Source organism: Spermophilus citellus, assembly GCF_964194105.1.
Source record: "Spermophilus citellus genome assembly, contig: SCAFFOLD_170, whole genome shotgun sequence".
Lineage (NCBI taxonomy): Eukaryota > Metazoa > Chordata > Mammalia > Rodentia > Sciuridae > Spermophilus > Spermophilus citellus.
The window spans coordinates 860,335-882,621 of NW_027672762.1; the positions used below are offsets into that span (position 1 = coordinate 860,335).

Genomic DNA, 22,287 nt, shown 5'->3' on the forward strand with positions numbered 1-22,287 from the left:
TGTGCATGTGAGCAAAGCACCCTACCAACTGGCCTATATCCCCCGAGATTCTCAATATTACAATTAAGAAAAAAATAAATATTTTGTAAGATCTAGTGTGTGCCTCTGGGGTCCTGTGTTCCCCCGTTTCTTTATTTAATAAAATTGAGAAAAGACTTGGCATAAGCCATAGTATCATCAGTTTAAGTTATGGATAGTAGTACAAGTATTTAAATGATCAGATTTACCTTGAATTGATTATTGTAATTTCCCAATATATACACTAGTTGATCCATCCTAACAATTTAAAAGGAATCCTCAATCTCTTTCTGAGAGAAGGTCTCAACATATCTTTATGTCTCAGAATATTATCCTTTAAATAGGTGTCTCTCAATTGTCTTTTTAAAAATATGACTAAGCAGTATACAAATCCTACCATATTTTTATGGATAATAGGTCCAGTCAGAGAACTTCTATAATGTCCATGAATTTTCAACAAGGTTTGCAACTTTTATTGCTCAAAACTAACATACAACTTTAATTTGAAGAACCTCAGTCCTAATAAAATTCCCAGATCTCAAAATGATTCAACAAACAAAACATGCAAGAATGGACAGTCTTTGAATCAATCAAATTTAGTCTCCAAGAAGAATTGTAAAAAGTAGAATATAAGTCAGCAGTTTAATGTATTTAGTGTTTAATCAAGGATGTGAATTTATTCACCCAAATTAATCCTTGCCTTAAACAATAAGAATCATTAGGCAATAAAGACCTTGCTTAAAGGCATTAAACTTAATATTTTAATAGGTCTTTATCATGTCAAAATATGAACAAAAATATTAGCTCAGTGTCAGCATAGAGAATAAAATCAGGGAAATAGCCTGAAATATCCTTGAATTAATCAGTTGAAACTTTTAGTCAGTCCAGTACATATAAATCTGTTTTTACCTGTCTATATTATCTGTCTAATTAATAATATGAAAATATTTCTATTTAGGAAAAATATTTTTATCATAAAAATCTAGAATATAGGGCTGGGGATGTGGCTCAAGTGGTAGCGCACTGGCCTGGCATGTGTGCGGCCTGGGTTCGATCCTCAGCACCACATACAAAACAAAGATGTTGTGTACGCCGAAAACTAAAAAATTAAAAATATTAAAAAAAATCTAGAATATAAAGATCTTGGTTTATCCAAAAATGATTTCTTTCTTCTTAGGACCTCCAATGTGTGCTTCTCCTCTGTTGAAATTCCTTTTAGAATTTTTCCTGGTTACACTTTGAAATAATTTCTGAAAATAATTTCTGAAAAATAATTATCTTTGTACCTTGATAAAAAGAAATATCAATGAGGGCTGGGGTTGGGGCTCAGTGGTAGCACGCTTGCCTGGCATGCATGAGGCACTGGGTTTGATTATTGGCACCACGTACAAATAAATAAAAAAAGTAAAGGCCCATCAACAACTTACAAAATATATATTTTAAAAAAAGAAAAGAAATATCAATGAAAATATAGTTAAAATCCTTGGATATTTCTGTAGATAAGGGCATAACCTATAATTAATACAGTAGGATTGATTAACTTTATGTAACCACGTGGTTCTTAAGATATTTTGGATCCATTTCAATTTGTTTTTAACTAGGAGTGCACGCCTGCATGTGACATCACACGATGTAGCTGATGATCCTTGTGTATACATTTATTTCTTTCTTGTAATTTATATAGTCAGGAACAAGAAGAAGGATTTTGGGGGTCATCCCAGGAACATGGATGGCTTTGTTTCTGCGATAAGCAAATGCATCCCCGAGTTACAACCATCTGATCCGGTAGCTGGTTTAGAAAATACACACACACACACACACACACACACAGACACACACAGGCTGAACCCTTTTATTGTTGAGAAGCCATTCAAATGAGGCCAGGGGTCAGGTTTCAGGGGGCTGAGTCTAGCTTCCTAATGTCTGCTGTCAGCAGGTTGACTGATATCTAGGAAGGCCACACCCAAGGACAAAGCAATAGAAGGGGACACACAAAGGTAGTTTGCATGGAACTTTCTATCTGAAATGGGGCAAAGGAGTAGGATTACAGAAGAATAGGTGAGTGTGGCTCCACCCCACGGGTGATGCGTCTACATCTGAAGACATATCTGAGTTCATGAGCTGGGATACTGCCCATTTGATTGGTCAGACCCTCTTGCTTCAGGACTGGAAGGCGTGGGTCATTCAGAGTGACTCCCCACAAATGGCCCCTGTGACGAGTGGGTCTCCCAAGAGGCTTGGTTTCAGCTTTGGAGTTGTTCTGCATCCTCACTTGCAGGGAAAGCATGAATGAGAGTCAGACCCCATCATTCCTCTTCCAATTAAAAAGTCCTGCAGGAGAAGGGTGAAGTGTGTGGGAAGGGCGCCCCCTGCCTATCTCTTGCAGGAACACACGGCTGCAGAGTTCTTAGGGTCCCTGTTAGCCTCAGATTGTGTCACCTGAGCAGCAAGTGGGGACATACTCTAAGATCCCCTGGATTTCAGAGGTGGGGGTATTTGCACAGAGCATATCAATAACCTTTGGAAAAACAGGTGAGTTAAAATAACACTGAGGAACCCTGTTCTCATCCAGGACAGGGGCAGCCTTACGGTAGGATCATCCCCATACTCATGACCAAAGGTTGACAATCTTCATTTTGAACTTCATCCTCAGGGAACACTATCAAACCAATAGCCATATTCAGGGTTTCACGATTCTAAACTCATTTTTTTTAATTGATCAACTGCCATTTAATTATGAACTCACTAGAGTTTGCTATAATCTAGACACTAGAAAGAAACTAATCATATATGTAATTTGAAATAGTGTCTCCCTGTTCAGCAGCTTTTTTAAAAAAGTGTTTTCACATTAAAATTATTTGTATAATTATAACTTAAAAATTCATTAGTGGAGGGGAGGGGGATAGTAGGGGATAGGAATGGTAGCAGAATACAACAGTCACTAATATGACATTATGTAAAAATGTGAGTGTGTAACCGATGTGATTCTGCAATTTGTATTTGGGGTAAAAATGGGAGTTCAAAACCCAATTGAGTCAAATGTATGAAAGATGATATATCATGAGCTCTGTAATGTTTTGAACAATCAATAAAAAAAACATTCATTAGTAAAATGATGTTATATTGATGTATGCATAGATTTTGGAATGCTTCAATCTAGAGACTGTTTTCACATTCCTTATGGTGTTTGAAGAGAAAATTCTTATAAATTTGATGAGGTACTCTTTATCAAATTTTCTGTTCTTGCTGGTGTAGTGGTTCATGCCTGTCATCCCAGCAGCTCAGGAGGCTGGTGCAGGAGGATTGTGAGTTTCAAACCAGCCTTGGCAACTTAGTGAGGCCTGAAGCAACTCAGTGAGATCCTGTCTCTAAATAAAATATAAAGAAGAGCTGGACATGTGGATCAGTAGTTAAGTGCGCATAGATTCAATCCTCCATAACAAGAAAATAAAATAAAAAATAAAAAATATTTAAAAGTGGTTTCTGATTGAACCTTCAGTCTAATTCTAAGACATCTTTCCTCTCTCAAGATCACCAAAATTCCCTCTTGTTTTTTGCCCTGATAATTCGAGTAATTTCAGTATTTGCATTTCTGTGTGTTCCATGACACTAGAGTATATTTGGACACTTTATACATGCATGGAGTGTAACTTATTCTGATTAGGATCCCAGTCTTTTGGTTGTACATTATGTGGAGTTACCCTGGTCTGTAGTTATATATGAACATAAAAATGTGTCCCATTCAATTTACTCTCTTTCCTCACCATTCCCCTCCCTTCCCATAATTTCCCTTTATCTAATCCAATAGACTTTTATTTTTCCCCTCCCCATTCTGTGTGTGTGTGTGTGTGTGTGTGTGTGTGTTTGTGTGTGTATCACATTTTCTTTCTCCATTCATCTGTTGAAGGGCAACTAGGCTGATTGCATAGTTGAGCTATTGTGAATTGAGTTGCTATAAACATTTTTGTGGTTGAGTCACTGTAGTGTGCTGATTTTTAAGTCCTTTGGATATAAATCGATAAGTGGCATAGCTGGGTCAAATGGTGGTTCCATTTCAAGTTTTCTAAGGAATCTCCATACTGCTTTCCAGAGTGGTTGCAGCAATCTGCAGTCCCACCAACAGTGGGTGAGTGAACCTTTTCCCCACCTACTCACCAAGATTTAATGATACTTGTATTCCTGAGAATTGCCCTCCTGACTGGAGTGAGAGGGAATAGATTTAACTTGCATTTCTCTAATTGCTAGAGATATTGAACTTTTTTTTCATATATGTTAACCACGGATAACTGTATGTTTAATGTGTGACTGGTGCTGGGGCTGCAGCTTCATCATTCTGCAGGACAACTTTTGAATTTTCTAGAATCATTTTAGAAACACTTCTATCCTCATTGAAGTTCTCAGTCCATTTATTATAATGAATTGTTCACAATTGTGTGCATCATTCCATCTTCAAATACTCCCAGTGGTTTATAAGAATCCAATCTCAGGCTAGAACTTTGTGGTTTGTTCACTGTAGTTTTTCAGTAAGAATTGATGTCAGTGTGCTGAACCACAGAGTTTTGTCATGTATTTGAAAGAGTGGGTCATAGTTTTGGTTTTCTTCACAAATTCATGTGGGTTTTATGGAACTTGTCAATTTCTCTCCAAGTGAGGAGAATACAGTGAATCCTTATGTCAATTTGTGGTGTACTGTTTTCTTTTAATTTTTTGGAAATTTAAAAATATATTTATAAAAATTTATTTGACTTTTACAAAACAATTATAGAATTCACAAAGATTTATCAAAATTCAAGCCCAATTAAAATTTATTGCAATAATCTTTCCTAGACTTGTTAGGCTCGAATTTGGGACCCCCAAAAGACCACCAGAGACCAAGATCCATGTAAGCAGCAAAGAGGTGTTCATTGGGAGCTAGCTCAGTCCTCCATGTGCACCCAGCAACGGGTGATGCTGAGAGGCCCCTAGCCCAGGGTTTGCAGCAGTTTTATACACTCTTTGGGAAAGGCAGGGATCCCAACATACATCATAGCATCTCTTGGCAAATCATCACACACCGCGGGAAAATTATAAAACAACTCTTAAACATGATTAGCACATTCACTGGTGGACACTGGTGGGTAGAGGTGATTTATTAGTACAGAGGGGGATTCATTTGAACTGTTTGGTTTGGGCCATGGGGGTTGTAGGTGCTGAACTACATGGTTTCCCAACATGTTCTCAACCACCATAAACTACAGGGAGGGTCATCTGGCATCCCAGGTATTTCCCTGTCTCATGCTGATTGGTGGCTGCAAGGGGGTTGCTATGGGTCCCCACCTAGACTGAGTCAGAGACACCTGGCACAGCAGATATCTCCTGTTATTTGCAGACAAACAACTCAGCAGGGTAGGTTTATGCCTAGGAGTGCTCTGTGGGTCTTTTCAAGGACAAGGGTCATGCCCCTTCCTTGAATAGGCTTTGCTCTGAGGTAGAGTGATGCAGTCTTGGCTGGGCACAGAATCACGAGCCACTCAAGCAGGAACAAAACTTTATTTTGAAAAAGCCGCCAAGACTCTGTAGGCGCCGGCAAGCCAAACCCGGTCCTCCCACGCGGGCGTCTACCGGAACCTCCCGTCTCCCGGAACCGGGGATCCCCCCCCCCCACCTCCCCCGGAATTTCCTCCTACTATCCTTCCCCAACCAATGGGAACTCTCCATGAGTCCCGGTAACATGAGTCCGGTAGCAGGCCAGGGTGAACAGCGGGAGTCCAATTTCCATATGAATGTAAATCTTAACATAATCATATCTCAGTGGCTAGCTGGCGTCACTTTACAACCAAAGGTGCCATACATCGTATATTTGCTTGTGGCTCCTAGGAGTAGAGGCTCGTCTTTCAGACTCAATGGCATTTTGTAACAAAGGTCAAAGGATCTCTGATCCCTGTGCCCTTCAACAGATGAACGGATAAAGAAATTTTGGTATATATACAGAATGGAATACTATGCAGCCTAAAAGAAGAACAAAATGATGACATTTACCAGCAAATAGATGGAAATGGAGAATATCATGCTAAGCAAAATAAGCCAGTCCCAAGAAATCAGAGGCCAAATGTCTTCTCAGATATGCAGATGTAATTCACAATAAGGGTGAGGTTCTTGGGAAGAATAGAGGAACTTTGGATTAGACAGAGGGAAGTGAAAAAAGGGGAGGGGTTATGGAGGTAGATTGAAAGTAAAATAAATCAGATGTCATTACCCTCTGTACATATATGACTTCATGACCAGTGAAACTCTATATCATGTGCAACAAGAAAAATGAGTAGTTATAATCCACCTATGTAGAATGTGACAAAATACATTCAGCTGTCCTGTGTAACTAATTAGAATCCATAAAAATCTTTTCAAAAGTTTATTGTACATTTTTGTATAAAAACAGTATCAAGTACTTGGGAAATAATTCCCAAGTATTTAAATGAAATCATGAAGATTCATAGAAGGACATTTAGCAAGCAGAAAGCAGTTAAGATTATAATGTGTGTCTTTAATCAATCATCACTCCTAGCAAATTAAATGTAGAAAACAATAATAACAGAAAGAAAATAATTCAGAATCCGAGTAGGAAATAGGAGTCACATCCTGAATGTGAACTTGGACTCTGGGGGTTCAGCTTTCCGTCAAAGCACTGCCTCACCCTGCCCAGCCAACAGGGTGCATTTGTGAATGGGCTGGAAACTCTTCCTATTTTCTGTGTTTCCCAGGATTTCTGCTGAATGCTGTAACTAACATTTAACCACTTGTCCTCAAATTCCACTTCAGATCTATTTCTGAAGAAAATGTTTCTCCTCCCACATGAAGAATGATATAAACATTTCAATGGCTTAAATATGTTTAATTACCCCCACACTCAAATCTCACTGCCTTGCTAACCCGTGTCCAATGAACAAGTCACTTTCTGGGCTTTTTTAAACTTCTTGACTCTTTTGCAAGCACATGTACCTCTTCCTTGCTCCTCTTCATCCTCACATTGTAGGAAACTCCGTGGAGACTTGGGATAGTCTCCCTTCACCTGTGGGCTAAGGCCAATGATTTGCTTGTATTCATGAGGGTGTCTCTGGGACCTGGACCAAGGAGGCCTCATCAGTGACACAAAACAGCCCTGGGCCCAGGTTGAGGAGTGAGGTTCAGCAAGATATTGAACTGTTTTCAAGACATGTCAAGGGGCGACATGGTGCACAGAGAAACAATAATATTCACTGAGATTGTCTCAGTATATTACTCTTGAAAGGGTAAAGCTTCTAAACTGCAAAGCATGGGTTAAATTCCTGAGGCAGTTAGGACAAGGCCCCACTGGCCATTTAGTTGAATTATGGCCTGGAGTTCTGTGCAATTCCTCACGTAGATATTCAGGGTCCGAACCAACCAGTTTAAATGTAACCCCCTCCTTAGGAATGACCTATCACTCCAGCCAGCCCTGTTCCCGCCAATGAATGTACTAATCAAGTCTAAAAATTATTGTTTGATTTTCCCGCGGTGTAAGGTGATTTGTTAAAGGAGGCTGTGATGTATGCAACACCCCCCCCCCTCGTCCTCCCCCAAAGGTGTACTTAAGCATTGTTCACCCCCTGCTCTGGGCTCTGGGCTGCTCTCCCTTCCTGAGTGAGCCTTGAGCCCCAGTAGGCTGGTTCAATAAACCTCCTTTTGCCAATTGCATGAAGCTAGTCTCTTGTGGTCTCTTCCTCCGATGTTTGTGCCGGTCCCTTACACTCTGTCCCTATTTTTTTTAAGAGAGAGAGAGAGAGAGAGAGAGAGAGAGAGAGAGAGAGAGAGAATTTTTTTAATATTTATTTTTTAGTATTTGGCGGACACAACATCTTTGTTGGTATGTGGTGCTGAGGATCGAACCCGGGCCACACGCATGCCAGGCAAGTGCGCTAACGCTTGAGCCACATCCCCAGCCTGTCCCTATTTTTTAATTTTTAAAAAAAATTTAGGTGTAGTTGGCCACAATACCTTTATTTAATTTTTATTTATTTTTATGTGGTGCTGAAGGACAGCAGGTTGCAAGTTCTGAGCAGCCTTCAAAAGGAATCTACTGCCCTTAGGTGGGCCTTTATTTTTATATCATTTTTGCAGATATCTTTTTTTTTTTTTTTGCAGATATCTTTCCAGGTAGTTAATAAATAGTCTCAAAGCCCCAAACTTATTTGATGTGCATACTTTTCAAGAGTCACAATCTTTTCTGACATATTGATTACCTGAGATATATTGAGGACATGGTTTAGAATATTTTCCTGTAACCTTTGCCAATTATGATTAAGCTTTTACATTATCACCTTAATCACTAGGTGCACACTGTTGTGGGGCAGGTCACTCAGAAAACACACCAATTCCCAGTTCTGTCCAAATGGACAGAATTTAGCTGGCCAGCCAGGGACAGCTCCCTGCAGGACCCATAACTGTCTCTACAAGGAATAGCCCCAAGCCTGAGCAGGAGAGAAGAATTTCTTACATGATGTTAAGTCTCAGGATAAAATGGAGTCTGCTTGGTCATTGCCCATATAACCTGGCCCATAACACTATACTGCACAACTCGACTACATGTCTCCTGTTCTATTATTAACTTTTAACTTTAAATCATACATATAAATTATTTCATTAACCTTTAACTTTAAAGCACACCTATAATTATTAGTAAGCTTTCTTACTTTTAATCTAAAGTGACAGTAAAACACACTTAAAATAGTGAAAGCCTATTATTCCAAAGTGACTCTAAAATATATCTATATTAATTTTACATTATTCTATTTTTAATTTCCAAAGTAATTTCCTTTTTTTCATATGACTTATTTAACTGCTTTCTTAAAGTTTCCTTGATCCTTGGTCAAAGCAGATCACATCTTGTGTCTTTTTAATCTTTTAACTAAAGGGCAGGTTCTGCACCTCAACCCATTTGCCATTAATATTAACTATGTGTTTTCCACTTCCGTCATGAATTCCTGTGTGAGGCAGAGGAGGGTGTGTTAATGGGGGGAATGTATTTTTATTAGCTTCTTGTCTTCCAGGGGAATACTATAATCTTCCTTTAATTAAGCAAGTTACATAGGGTGGTCCTTGTACAGTTGGCACAACTATTGTTTTTCTGTAACTAGGCTATTGCACAGGTTGTGGCTTTAGAAGAGAGGGGAACATTAGTGTACATTGTTAACCCTGGGATAAACATTTCTTGTGTATTAGGCTTTTCTTGGGAACTTTGATTGGTAATCTTTTTCCTGTGAATTTCTTAAGGAATAACACTATTTTTTGTCTCCTGAGAGATATTGAAACATCTTGGGGCCTGTCTCAATTGTGTCCTTGGTCTCATTCTGGAAAATTTCCTGCATTCTCAGGGAACACGTACTTTTATTATTTATTGATAGATGCCCTGTTCTCTACATCATGAGGATCATAAACAAACACTTAACATTCCCCATGGTTTCAGATTCCAGATGGTGTGGCCCTGCCACAGCATCTCCCACACTGTGACCCTGTCAAACAGCAGATTACAGGAACCCCTTCACCAATTCCTGATTGTGAAAAACCCCAGGAAAAAAGGAGAAATTTAATTTAAAAAAAAAAAGAACTGGGAAGTAGCTTCAGCAGAACGCAACATGCCTGCTCTGTACTGAACAGGTGATTGAGAGCTGCCTAGGCAGGGAAGCCCTTCACCCCAGTCTTGAAGAGTGGCAGCTGCACTAACTGCACTTAAGCATTAAGAGCTCCGTAGGACCTCCAAATATGATACCATGGTTACTGGTGAGGAGTTCTGCTTTCCCACATGTTGAAGTTTGAACATTAGAGAAGCACACCTAAGCAAGCATATAAAGCAGGGTTTATTTTAAAAAGGGGAACACAGACTTCTGGAAGGGAGAAGAGGCCAAGGCTGGTTTCCTGGTATCCCAAGAAGCAAAGTGTTCTGCCCTTTTTATATGTCCTAGGCTTCCTTGGGTCTCCAGTCCTCTTCCCCTTATCTTTCTCCTTCCTGCAAACATGACTAGGCACAGGATGCTCCCGAGCTGGTCAAAAGGTGGGAACCAGAAGAGCTGAAGGGGGAAGGACAGGATGGAGCAGCCAAGGACACATTAATCAAAAACCTTGTAGCTCCCTGTAGGGAGGGGCAATTCCTGGGACATGCTATTTTAACAGCAGATTGGCTCAAGGGTGGAGGAAGGGTTCTGAAGGAACTGACATTTCAATCTCTCAGGGAACAGTCTCCAACTTGCCAGACTCATCAAAATTGTTCTCACTCCATTTCCCTGCCGGTTTAATTCTGGCTTCAACCCAGGCCCTGCGTGCACAAAGGAGCAAGAGTCCAGCACCCTAGAGATTCCCAATGCGGAGCCTGGTGGAGCTGAATTCGCACCAATTCTATGAGAGGGGTGGGGCTGTCCCAAGACCCTTGGAAGGAATAAAAATAAATGTTCCCTAAACTGCCTTGGCTGCCTTGGGAGTCACCCTGCTTGTGCCCCATCCAGATTAAGCAGATGCAGAAGCCCCAGCTTCACTGGTGGTGGGGACCTGGGAGAACTTGTTTCCAGGAGCCACTCCCTAGGCCCAGAGTTGGAAGGTTAATCGGATTAAGTGAGCCACCAGGGTCCAGGAGCACACCAAGCAGCCTGGTGGGCGGAGACACCAGCCTTGGCAGGATGGCGCCCAGATCTGGGGTCAAGGTACTTCCCTGGCGCCAGTGCGCAGCCATGGAATCCACGCAGAGGTGCACTCGCAGGCCTAGGGGACGCGCCTCGGCCACCGTCAGGTGCTCGGGATCCCAGGACTCGCAGCCACTCAGGCCTGGGGAGGGGAAGAGCGAGAGACCCTGGAAAGGAAGCTGAGGTGCTAGGAAATGGTGAGTCACCAAAACCCAGTCCCAGGCTCATTCTCTGCGGGGGCCCAGAGAGCAGCGCTGGGGTGGGGGCAGAGGGAGGTGGGGGGCCCCCCCGAGCAGGAGGGGGGGCCTGGGTTGAGACGCAGAAACTGCGCCCGAAACGCCTGCGGGGCCGCTCCAGGATCCAGCGGGGTGACACGCCTCACCTCAATGCCTTGGAGACTCGACTCCCCACTCTCGGGTCTCCGAACCCCTCCAAGACCTGCTCCCTGCCCCCTCATGGCCTGTGTCCCCCACATTAGGTCGGCACAGATGCGCTGGAGTTTCCCCCCACTAAGACCCGCTCTGCCCCTCCCATTCGGAGCCGGGACTCCTCCCCTGGGCCGAGTCCTACAATCTCTATAAGGCAAGTCCCCTGCCCCACCCTGACAAGGCTGTGACACCCTCCACACTCATTTTTTAAGACATGCAGGCCGAAGCCCGAGTTCTCCCCAATAAACTCGAAGCCCTTCGTGTCCCATCCTGGTCCCCACACCCAGCCATGGCCTGTCACACACTCTAAGACACAATCCTGTCCCACCCCCAACACGGTCTTGACCCCCAGCTGATCCTCCTGTCCGGTCCTCTCCCCATATGGCCGTCTCGCCCTATCACTTCCCTAAAACCACCTGGTCCCGACTTGGGGCCCTGCATGAGTGTCCTCTCGCCCCCCCACCCGCACACCCCGCGCCCCCTCCCTGCTGCTGCTGGGGAGTCCCCAGGAACAGTCTAAGCCACTGCTGTCCCTCCCCCGGGGCCTCTCTCCCCTTCCCCCAGCACTGAGGGTCCCTCCAACACTAGGGCCACCACTGGACCCCTGCGCCGTCCCTTCCCCTCCTAAGTCACTCCCCAGATCGCTCCTGGGACCAAATGTCCACCCAGGGGCAGCTCCGCAGTGCCCAACACTAAGGCCCGCCCCTGTCCCGCCCCCAGCATGTCCAGCCCCCCATCCTAGGGCAGGCACCTTTCACCACCCCACCTTAAGGCCTAGTCTCCCCCTAGACAGGCCCTGGTGGGCTCCTGGGAGTGTCCCCTTCCAGCCTCAGCTGTGCGTTGCCGCTCACACTGAGGCACGCCCCTTGCCCCACCCCCAGCACATCCCCCCTCTAGGATACGCCCCTTGCTCAGCCTCCTGCAGTCCATTGCGCACTTTAGAACACGCCCTTGCATCGCCCTCCACCCTGTCCCCCTAGGAAGGCCCCATCCAGCTCCTGGGCACGTCCCCCTCGCAGCCCCAGCTCCGCAGTGCCCAATAATCAGGCCTGTCCCTGGCCCACCTCCAGCACGCCCACACCCCCCACTCTAGGACACGCCCCGCCCTGCTCCTGGCCCCCAAGTCCCCCATCCCGCCCCAGCGCAGCTGTGCAGGGCCTTATGACCCTCCCCCGGTGTCGACCCTTGACTTTCCCCCATCCCGCCCCTGCGCAGCTGTGCATGGCCTTATGACTCCCCCCCCACACACACACACACACTGCTCACTAAAAACCACAGGGTGCAGACCCTTGACTTTTCCTCCATCCCCGCCCCGCTGCCACAGCTGGGTCCTCCTCCCAGCGCTAGGACACCCCAGTCCGCTCTGGGTCCTCCAGTCCGCCCACTGTGCCTTCTGGTGTCCCTGTCCCTCCAGCAGTAGGATCATCCTCCAGTCCCCCACCTTCAGGGCGCACAAGATCTATAGCAGCCCCCGCCCCTTCCCTCTGGCTACCCCCTCCCACTGTGACTCCGCCCGCCTGCCCTCCCCGGTTGCCCCACCCCCAGCACATCTTGGACAGCTGAGTACCTCTGGGTCCTGGGGCAGGTGGAGCCCAGGACACCATTGAAGCTCCTAGTAACCTCTAGGGCAGTGGGGCGCCTGGCCCCCTGTTCAGGGACTCTCTCCTCTGCCTGCTGTTGTGTCTCTGGGGTTGCTTTGAATCCCCCATCTGTGGTTTAAAATCCTAGTGTCCCTGCAGGTCTGGTCCTCCTAGTGCCCTGTCTGATGCTTGGCGCAGCCTTGGAGCACCTCACACTGTGGACCAAGGCGCCTGCCAACCATCAGCCACCTCCTGACCCGCTGAGGACCCCAAGTGGCAGGCCTCAGGCTCTGGACCCCACGTTCGCCCCCGCTTTACTGAGAGTTGAGCTCAAATGACCTTAACCCAGAGGACCCATTTAGTGACAAAACAAATTCAAAGAGACCATGACTTGCACAACAAGAAAGGGTGTTTCCAGGGTCACCCTGGGGTGTTGGTAGCGACAAATGTCACCACAAATGCACTCAGAAATCTCCCAGGATTCAGTTGCCCGATGTCCAAAAATAAACAAGGAAAAAAACAGAAAGTGAAAAACTTGTAAGTCAGGCATTTGTCACAGCACATTGTTACAACTGTTTTGTTATCATTTGCCACCGTTAATCCTTTGCTATGCCTAGATTATAAATTATACATTATGACAGGCATCTATATATACTGAAAAAAGTATAGTCTATATAGGGTTAGGTACTAGCTGAACTTTCAACATCCTCTGAGATTTTTGGAATGTGTCTCCAGAGGATAAAGAGGGGACCTCTGTGCTGTTCGCATGGAGTTAAAGTGGAGGGAACTTTCTTATGAGGGCTCAGTTTCTGATTGCTTGCTGAGAATCTCCAGTTTGGGTGCAGGGAGAAAATGGGCCTCTCTCAGCATTAGTCTTGATTGGCCATTAGCAGTAGGAATTCCACCCTGGTTATTTTGGGCTGTTGGACTCCGTGCAAAACCAGAGGTTTCCCACAGCTGGATAATTCTCTTGAGGCTCAGTTGGCATTATAGGAGTTCAGTTCAAGCCCTCACCAGAAGCCTGACATCTACATATGCATGGTGTAAACTTTGCATGCCAAATCCTGTACATTTATTTCCTCTGCAGAGACTGTGCTGCTTTTGCTCCTTGTATGTTGGCTTCTGCAGACCTGTGAGCAGAAACCACCTAACGCTTCCAAGCCAAACATCCTGCTGATCTTGGCAGATGATCTGGGCATCTGGGATGTTTGTTGCTATGGGAACCTTACACTGAGGTAGAGTGTAGTTTGGGTCGTGGGGTTGTGCCTTGTGTACAGTTTAGTGGAATAATTCACTTAAAATCGACCAGTGCAAATGAAATTTCTTAGTGCTGCAGAATTCAGCACCAAAAATGATTATTCTCCAAGAGTAAAAATAGGGTCTTAGCCCTCTCAAACAACTTGATGCCCTGCTGAGTTTATAAGGGTTTTTCTGTGGCTGCTGTAATAAATAACCAAAAACACAGAGACTTAAATGTAATCCAGGAACCACCACCCCTCCCCCAGCCCTGGAGGGCAGAAGCTGAGACCAGAGTCCCAGGCTGAGCTCCCTCCATGGGCTCCAGGGAGGCTCCTCCTGACTCTCCAGCTCCTGGGGCTCCAGGTGGTCTTTTGCAGAACAATATAGTGGCCCCTCAAAAGCTTAAGATTGAATCATGATTTGACCCAGCAATGCCACAACTGGGTTCAGACCCAAAGGATTTGAAAGCAGTGATTCCAAAAGATACTGGCATATCCTGTGTTCACAGATATGGATGGATGGTTGGCTGCATCAGAAGCCCTGATCCCCAGTATGACTGGAGACTAGGGCAAAAAGCATATCTTAGTGGGGTGGGGGGGAGCTAGGGCCAAAAATGGGGCCAAGGAAAAGGTCTGAATGGGGGTCTTTGGAGGCCAGAGGATCTTAGAGAGTGTGGGATATTTTCTTATTTTGGCTAAACTGTGTAGAGGATTTCACACAGGCTTGTAAAATTGTACTCTGTTCTGAGTCCTTTATTCTCAGAGTTAGCAAATCACTAGAATTTTACCCCAAATCCATCATTTATGTATCCATTTATGAATGAGCCATTCCTCCACCCACCCATCTGTCCATGTTTTCATCCAGGTATCATCCATTTGTCTATCTGCCCATCCATCCATGGTGGATGGATAGATGGATGGGTAGGTAGATAGATGGATGAATAGATGGGTAGATGGATAGATGGTTGCCTGGATGGATGGATAGATGGTTGCCTGGATGGATGGATAAATGGGTGGATGGGTGGATAGGTGGGTGGGTGGATGGATGGATAGATCGGTGGATGAGTGGATGGATGGACGGATGGGTGGGTGGGTTGATGGATAGATGGATGGATGGATGGATAGATGGTTGCCTGCATGGATGGGTGGATGGGTGGGTGGATGGATGGATGGGTGGGCAGATGGGTGGTTGGCAAATTGGTAGATGGGTGGATGGATGGATGGGTGGATAGATGTGTGGGCAGATAGGTGGTTGGCAAATTGGTAGATGGGTGGATGGGTGGATCGATGGAAGGGTGGGTGGGTGGATGGGCAGACAGATGGGTGGGTGAATGGGCAAATGGGTAAATGGGTGAATGAATGAATGGATGGATGGATGGTTGAATGGTGGATGAATGGGTGGGTGGGTGAGTGGATGGATGAATGGATGGATGGACGGGCAGATGGATAGTTGGCTGGATGGGTGCATGGGTGGTGGGCTGGCTGGCTGGCTGGAAGGACTGACAAGGTTCTTTAACCTTGGTCCTACTGGAACACTGGCCCAGATCACTCTGTGATGGGCCCATCCTGTGCTTTGTAGGATGTTGAACAACATTTCTGGTCTCCACCTGCTGCTCACCAATAGCACCACATCCCAAAGTGGGACACCTCCAGTGTCTCTGCACTTTTCCAGTTGTCCTCAGGGAAGCAAAACTTTTCTTTTCTTACGGGGGGCCACTGAGGTGGTCAGCTTTAGGTGCGTGAAGAACAAGGTCTGAGCTTTTATAGCTTAGCTTCCACCAGATGCAGCCTCCTCCAAGGTAGAAGGGAAGAGACTAGCACCTGTCATCTGACAGTCCATGGGGAATTCCGTGAGCTCTAGGGGCTGGGTCACTGCCTTTGGGATGCCTATCTATAGTGAGATTCTCAATCTATTTTTGCACGTCTGACTGCAAAAGCTCTTAGGTGAAGTGTTTCATCTTCTCTTTGAATTTTGCACCTGAGAAACCTGGTAGGAAACTCAGGGTGCACCCTTCGTGGATGCTGGTGGGATATTTAAGGCACACAAGCCCCCTGGGTTGCATACCCCCCCCCGAAAAAATAAGAAAAAGCCAAAAATGTAATTTTGTTGGGGTCCATCTTCCTCTAAGAAGCCCTGTGATGTAACCACAGAGTTATTGTGACAAGAGGTTCCCATAACCCACCCTAAGAGGAGAATGCCACTACGCAGATGTGCATTTCATACCCCGAACCCACCCAAGGTCCTGGATGAGCCCAGACTGCCTGGGCTCAGAACCCACGGCATTCCCCAGCTGGACAAAAGCTTCCCTCACAGCCCGTGTTTATACTCACTGTGCAACATCATCACCCCCAGAAAGTGAAACAGGCAAGGTGTCTGTGTGACAGCCCCCCAGGCCAAAGCCAAAATTCAAAATCTGGGGTGCCCTTTGTAGCTTTGGCAACAGCTGAGGTGGGGGGAGGGCTATAGGAGGAACCGCCCAGGGTGAGCCTCATCTGTCCTTTGCAAACTTAGAGAAGTGGGCGCACTAAGACAGGTGCCACGCAGCCCCAGGAAGTTCCATGCAGGCCTCGTCTGAGGCCCAGAGCATTCCCAACCCTTTCCCAAGTGATATTCATCTGATTTTCTCAGGACCCCCAATATCGACCGGCTGGTGGAGGAGGGCATGAGACTCACCCCGCACCTGGCGGCCCCCCGTTCTGCACCCCGAGCAGAGCCACTCGGATCAGGTGGGTGTTGTGGGGACCCTGTACAGCAGCTCCCGGCTGCAGCCTGGACCCTATCGCCGCTCTAGCTGGGTAGTGATCCCGCAGAGACTGGGAAATTGAAAGCTAATGTGCCCTCCTGTCACCTTCCTGCAGTGTGTGCTCCGAACAGGACCTCGTATGCCCTCACCCCTCAGGACCCTTAGCCCCGTGGGTGTTAAAACCCACACACAATGCCGGACGCGGTGGCGCACGCCTGTCATCCCAGCGGTTGGGAGGCTGAGGCAGGAGGATAACGAGTTCAAAGCCAGCCTCGGCCAAAAGGAGGCCCTAAGCAACTCAGTGAGACCCTGTCTCTAGGTAAAATGCAAAATAGGGCTACAGATGGGGCTCAGGGGTTAGGTACCCCTGGGTTAATCAAATGGGAGTCACAGATAACCACACACCTCTTCCTGAGGTCAAGATCATCCCTAGCTGATCTGGGACACACAGCACGCTGCAGATTCTGCGTGAATCGTGCTGATACTCAGAGAAAAAAATTGCTCAGGGAAAAAACACTCAACACAAATGTCTGTGCACGTCTGGTACTAGAGAAACGTTCTTTTCCTTCTGGTATTTTCCACATGCCAGCTCTTGTCTCATCAAATTGCCAGGTAGGTGCCCTTGGTAGGCTGTGTGGAGGGAGCCTTCTGGGACGGGATGACCACCATCATGGGTGGATGAGAAGCAGAAATACAGTCATTGACAGGTGAGATACAATGCTCCATAGATGATGATGGTGATACTGTCAATGAAGGAAGATGGATTAATGATGCTCAATTGATAGCAATCCTGTCAATAGATAATAGAGGAACAGGTGATAGCTAATGATGGGTGATAGAGGTATATAAAGGTGACAGATGCATAATGCACATACAGGTGCATTATTTATTATCAGATAAATGATGTGTGGATAGAAAGGGGATAGATGCAACATAATGGTACCTGGAAGATAGGTAATGATTGATAGATAGATAGATAGATAGATAGATAGATATATTGAGCTGGTTCTCATGATAGGCAAGGTGTGTCCAACTTATGCAGCTGACATTAGGGCAGATGATGCTCAGTGGTGGGGTCATACTGTGCACAATAGCACATTTAACAACCTCTCTGATCTGCACCCACTCCCTACCCAGAGCACCACCTCCCCACCTTCCCCAAGTGCTGACAGCCAGATTCTTGCCCACTGTCCCCTGGTGCCCAGAATCCCTTTGCTAAGACCTGTTCCTGGCAAAGGGAACATGAACCTTGCTCTGCTGTGGGATCTGCAGGAATGGACAACGATGAGTACCTGGTCCTCTATTGGAACGCAGGCTTAGGCGGGCTTCCTGCCAACGAAACCACTTTTGCAAAAATCCCAAAGGAGCAAGGCTATACCACCAGCCTTGTAGGTATTCGAACACCTGATTCCCCTCCCATCCAATTATCAAGGGACCAATTTCCTCTGGAGGAAAAAAAAAAAAAACTTTTATCCTTCTCCACCTCCCGAGTTGGTATCTGGTTCCACTCCGGCCCTCTCAGATGGTTTTCAGTTCAGAAGTTCTCCTCATTGCAGAGGTTTGGGGTTCTTTGATATATATTTTGCCTTCTTTCCTTCTATGAACCTGTCTATCTTCTTCAGCCCCAAGGAATCAGAAAGCTCTTCAGAGCCTGGCTCCACCACCTGTAATTCCAGTAGCTTGGGAGGCTGAGGCAGGAGGACCGCAAGTTAGAGGCCCACCTCAGCAGTTTAGCAAGGCCCCAAGTAACTCAGCGAGACTCTGTCTCTAAATAAAACACAAAAAGGGCCGGGGATGGGGCTCGGGGGTCGAGTGGCCCTGAGTTCAATCCCTGGTACCCCAAACCAAAAGCAAGTCTTGGTTGAGGTCACTCATAGCCTCTGCTGATTCAGGATCTGCTCTTTGGAGGTTTTCTTTCCCCTGACCACATCCAAATGGCCCCAGGTTTCTTTGTCCCAGGCAACAGCGTGTGCCCTTGGTGTGGCTGACCACCCACCCCCACTTGCAGGAAAGTGGCACCAGGGCATGAGCTGCGCGTCCCGCGGGGACCACTGCCACCACCCACTGAACCACAGCTTCCACTACTTCTACGGACTGCCCTTCACCCTGATCAATGACTGCGACCCTGACAGGCCCCCAGAGCTGGGGGTCACAGTGGCTGCCCGGTTCAGCCGCTACACCCGCATCCTGGCTCTGGGCGTCCTCACGCTCACGGCTGCCAAACTCAGTGGCCTCCTCTCGGATCCCTGGACCGCAGTCGGGTGCAGGGCCAGCCTCGTCTTCACCACGTGGTTCTCCAGCTGTGGGTTCCTGTGACTCTGAAAAACTTTGTGCTCATGCGGAACCACCAGGTCACCGAGCAGCCCATTGATGTGGGAAGCACCACCAGACGGATGCTGCAGGAAGCCACGGCCTACATTCAAAGGTGGGGACCCTCACGATCTGGGGTGGGGGGGCAGGTTCTGAGCCGTGAGCTACCCTGGGGTCCCATAGCAGCAGGTGCATTGAAAAGGTCCAAATTCACACTTCATTCACAAATGAAAGGAAGCTATCCTTCTTCATCGCTACATAGTATTCCACAGTGTATTTGCGGAAGGATTTCTTTATGGAGTCACTTTGCCCACGTCTGTCATCCTAGCAGGTGGGGGGGCTGAGGCAGGAGGATGGCAAGTGGGAGGCTAGCCTCAGCAACTGAGAGAGGCCATAAGAGACTCAGTGAGACTCTATCTGTAAATAAAATATCAAAAGGACTGGGGAAGTGACTCAGTGGTGAAGCACCCCTGGATTCCATCTCTGGTGCTAAAAAAAAGGAAGAAAAAGGAAAGGCCCAACCTCTTCATATGAATTGGTTTCCACACTTGGATCTCTGCTTTGAGTTACCGGGTTGCACTGGAAAGTATCCAAGTAGTGGTCGTGCATCAGGGACTCCTTCCAAGGCCCAGGGAATGCCTGAAACCCCAGAGAGTACCCAACCATTTATATATAAGTAATAAATAAATATTCATACATTTACTACAATATATAGCTATTTCCCTATGCATACATACCTATGAAGATATTTAATTTATAAATTAGGGAAAGCCAGAAATTAGCAGCACCTAATAATAAAATAATAATGATGGCAATGTTCTGTAACACAGGGTACATGGGTGGGGTGTCCCGTCCCTCCCTCTCAAAATATCTTCCTGTACTATACTGACCATGGATGTTGTTTTACTCAGACAAAATTGCCACTGTGACCAAAAGTCCCAAGAAGAACATTTGGAGGAGGAAGAGTTTATTTGGGGCTCATGGTTTCCAAGGTTCAGTCCATGGTTGGCCGACTGACTCCATGGCTCTGGCTCAAGGGGAGCAGAACAAAATGGCAGAAGGGTCTGGAGGAGGAGAGAAGCTCAGGACAGGGCACCAGGAAGCAGAGAGAGCTCTGCTCAGCAGGGACAGGATAGAGACCCCAAAGGCACAGCCCAGGGATCCCCTCCTCCAGCCACACCCCACCTGCTACAGTCACCACCCAGTGAGTTCATCCAAGTGGATTAATCCACTTCTAGGTCACACCTCTCATAATCTAATCATTTTACCTGTGAACTTTCTTGCATGGTCTCACTCATGAGTTTTTTGGGGGAACCCTCACAGTGAAATCCCAGCAGGTGAACCCAGGTCATGGACACAGCACATTCAAGGTCCACTGTGGACACCATCATCTGCCGTCCATAATTCCAGTGGTTTTCTAATTTCACAAACAAGGACAGGCCCTTTCTCCTCTTTGTGTCCCAGCTGCACGTCCACAATCCTCTGGTGACCTTGAAAGCCTTCCTCAGGAGAAGCCGCCATGGTTTTACAGAGACAACCTGGAGGAGATGGAGTGGTTTGTAGGTAAGTCAAGATCAAGAACGGGGGAGAGTACACCCCACTCGTGTCATTTGTTTGTTCATTTCTTCCCAGTGATAGTCTAATTTTGCACAAAACCAATCATTTCGTTAGCAATCAGTTTTGTGAGAAGCTGTCATTCAGCATCATCCTTAGTGGTTACAGGAAGCAGAGAGACAACGTTAGCTTTCGGCATCATGGAGGAAAAGGGCTCTGCTTTTAGGGCTTTGGGACACGCTAGAGAGAAGCAAGAACTTGCAGACTCTTCCATCTGCGAGGGTTTCCTGGAGACGTGGAAGCCCTCGCAGGTCAGGTGATATGTCCTTGCATGAATATCCTGACATCTGAACTACGTGAGAGGCAGATGTCCCCAAGGAGGACAGCAGCTCACATCCCTCGTGAATTGGCCTCTGTGCCTTCAGGGGTAGGAAGGACTGCTGGTCTCCACGGTGCAGGGAGATACTGCTGGGTATGCAGGTGTCCCCTGCTCTGCTGATAATGGCCATCATAAATTTTACTGCTATTTGTTGTGGTTCCTTCCCATGTGGGCTGGAATCTGTCATTGCTTTACCCCGTCCCGGGGCACCCTCTCACCCTTTTATTAGGGCACTTGACCCCACCGGCACTGCACATAAAACCATGCCTGATGACAACGTCCTGGATATTTCTTTACAAATCTCTCCTGGTTTTCGAGGTGACGTGGTGCTAAGCAGACCTGGGCACGACAGTCTCAGCACCGTGATCTCACATGTCCCTGTGGTCTCTTGGCAGGGGGCTCTTTCTGTGACGGTCCAGTACAAGGTGGCTTGTGCATAGAATGGGAAGTGCATGCCCCCAGCTGAGACCCCGTGTGGGTACTCTGTCTGACACCTTCTACCTTCTCCACAGTTAAAGCCCTCCATGCCCTTGATTAGAACCATCTGAAGAACTCCACAATCACCTATTAGGACTCTGATCATGGAGGGTTACTGGTGGCCACAGATGAACACCAGCAGCTGGGGAGGTGCAACGGGATCTACAGAGGTGAGGGGCTAGCCACGGGGAGGAACAGAGACAGGGAGCCAAAGGAGTCTGCATTGGAGGTCCCAGAGCAAGGAGACTATGGAGGAGGAGGGGGATGATGCTGAAGAGGAGGAGGAGAAAGAGACAGAGGTGGAGGAGGAGAATGAGGAAAAGAAAATGGAGGAGGAGGAGGAGGAGACAGAAGAGGAGGAAGGGAGATGAAAAAGAAAGACAAGGAGGAGGAGTAGGTGGAGAGATGATGATGTTGATGATGAGGAGAAAGAGGAGAGATGAGGAGGAGAAGAGAAGGAGAAGGAGGAGGAGATGGAGGAGGAGGAGAAGGAGGGAAAAAAGGATGGAAAAGAGGAAGAGGATGAGAAAAAGGAGGAGGAGAAAGAGGAAGAGAATGTGGAGGAGGAGGTGGTAGGGGAGAGGAGAAAGAGGGGGAGAAGGAGGAGGAAGAAGAAGAGGAGGAATAAAAGGAGGAGGAGATGAAGGAAAAGGAGATGTAGGAGAGATGAGAAGGAGGAGGAGGAGGAGGAAGAGGGGAGATGAGGAGGGAGGAGAGGGAGGAGAAGAAGAAAAAGGAGATGGAAGAGCAGGAAAAGGAGGCTGAGGAGGAGGAGGAGGAAAAAGGAGGTGGAGGAGAAGGAGGAATAGGAGGAGAAAAAGATGGAGAAGTAGGGGGAGGAGAAGGAGGAGGATTAGGAGGAAAAAAATGGTGGTGGTGGTGGTGGTGGAGGAGG

General features: G+C 46.8%; 1 pseudogene across 1 annotated transcript; it reads left to right on the top strand.

Annotated features, from left to right (window-relative positions):
- Positions 1–10,679: 10,679 nt before the first annotated feature.
- On the top strand, positions 10,680–21,562 carry LOC308640640 (arylsulfatase D-like; annotated as a pseudogene). Its single transcript has 7 exons — positions 10,680–10,789; positions 13,778–13,925; positions 16,558–16,675; positions 17,945–18,064; positions 18,681–19,097; positions 20,410–20,545; positions 21,428–21,562. The product of its transcript is annotated as an arylsulfatase D-like (transcript).
- Positions 21,563–22,287: the final 725 nt, after the last annotated feature.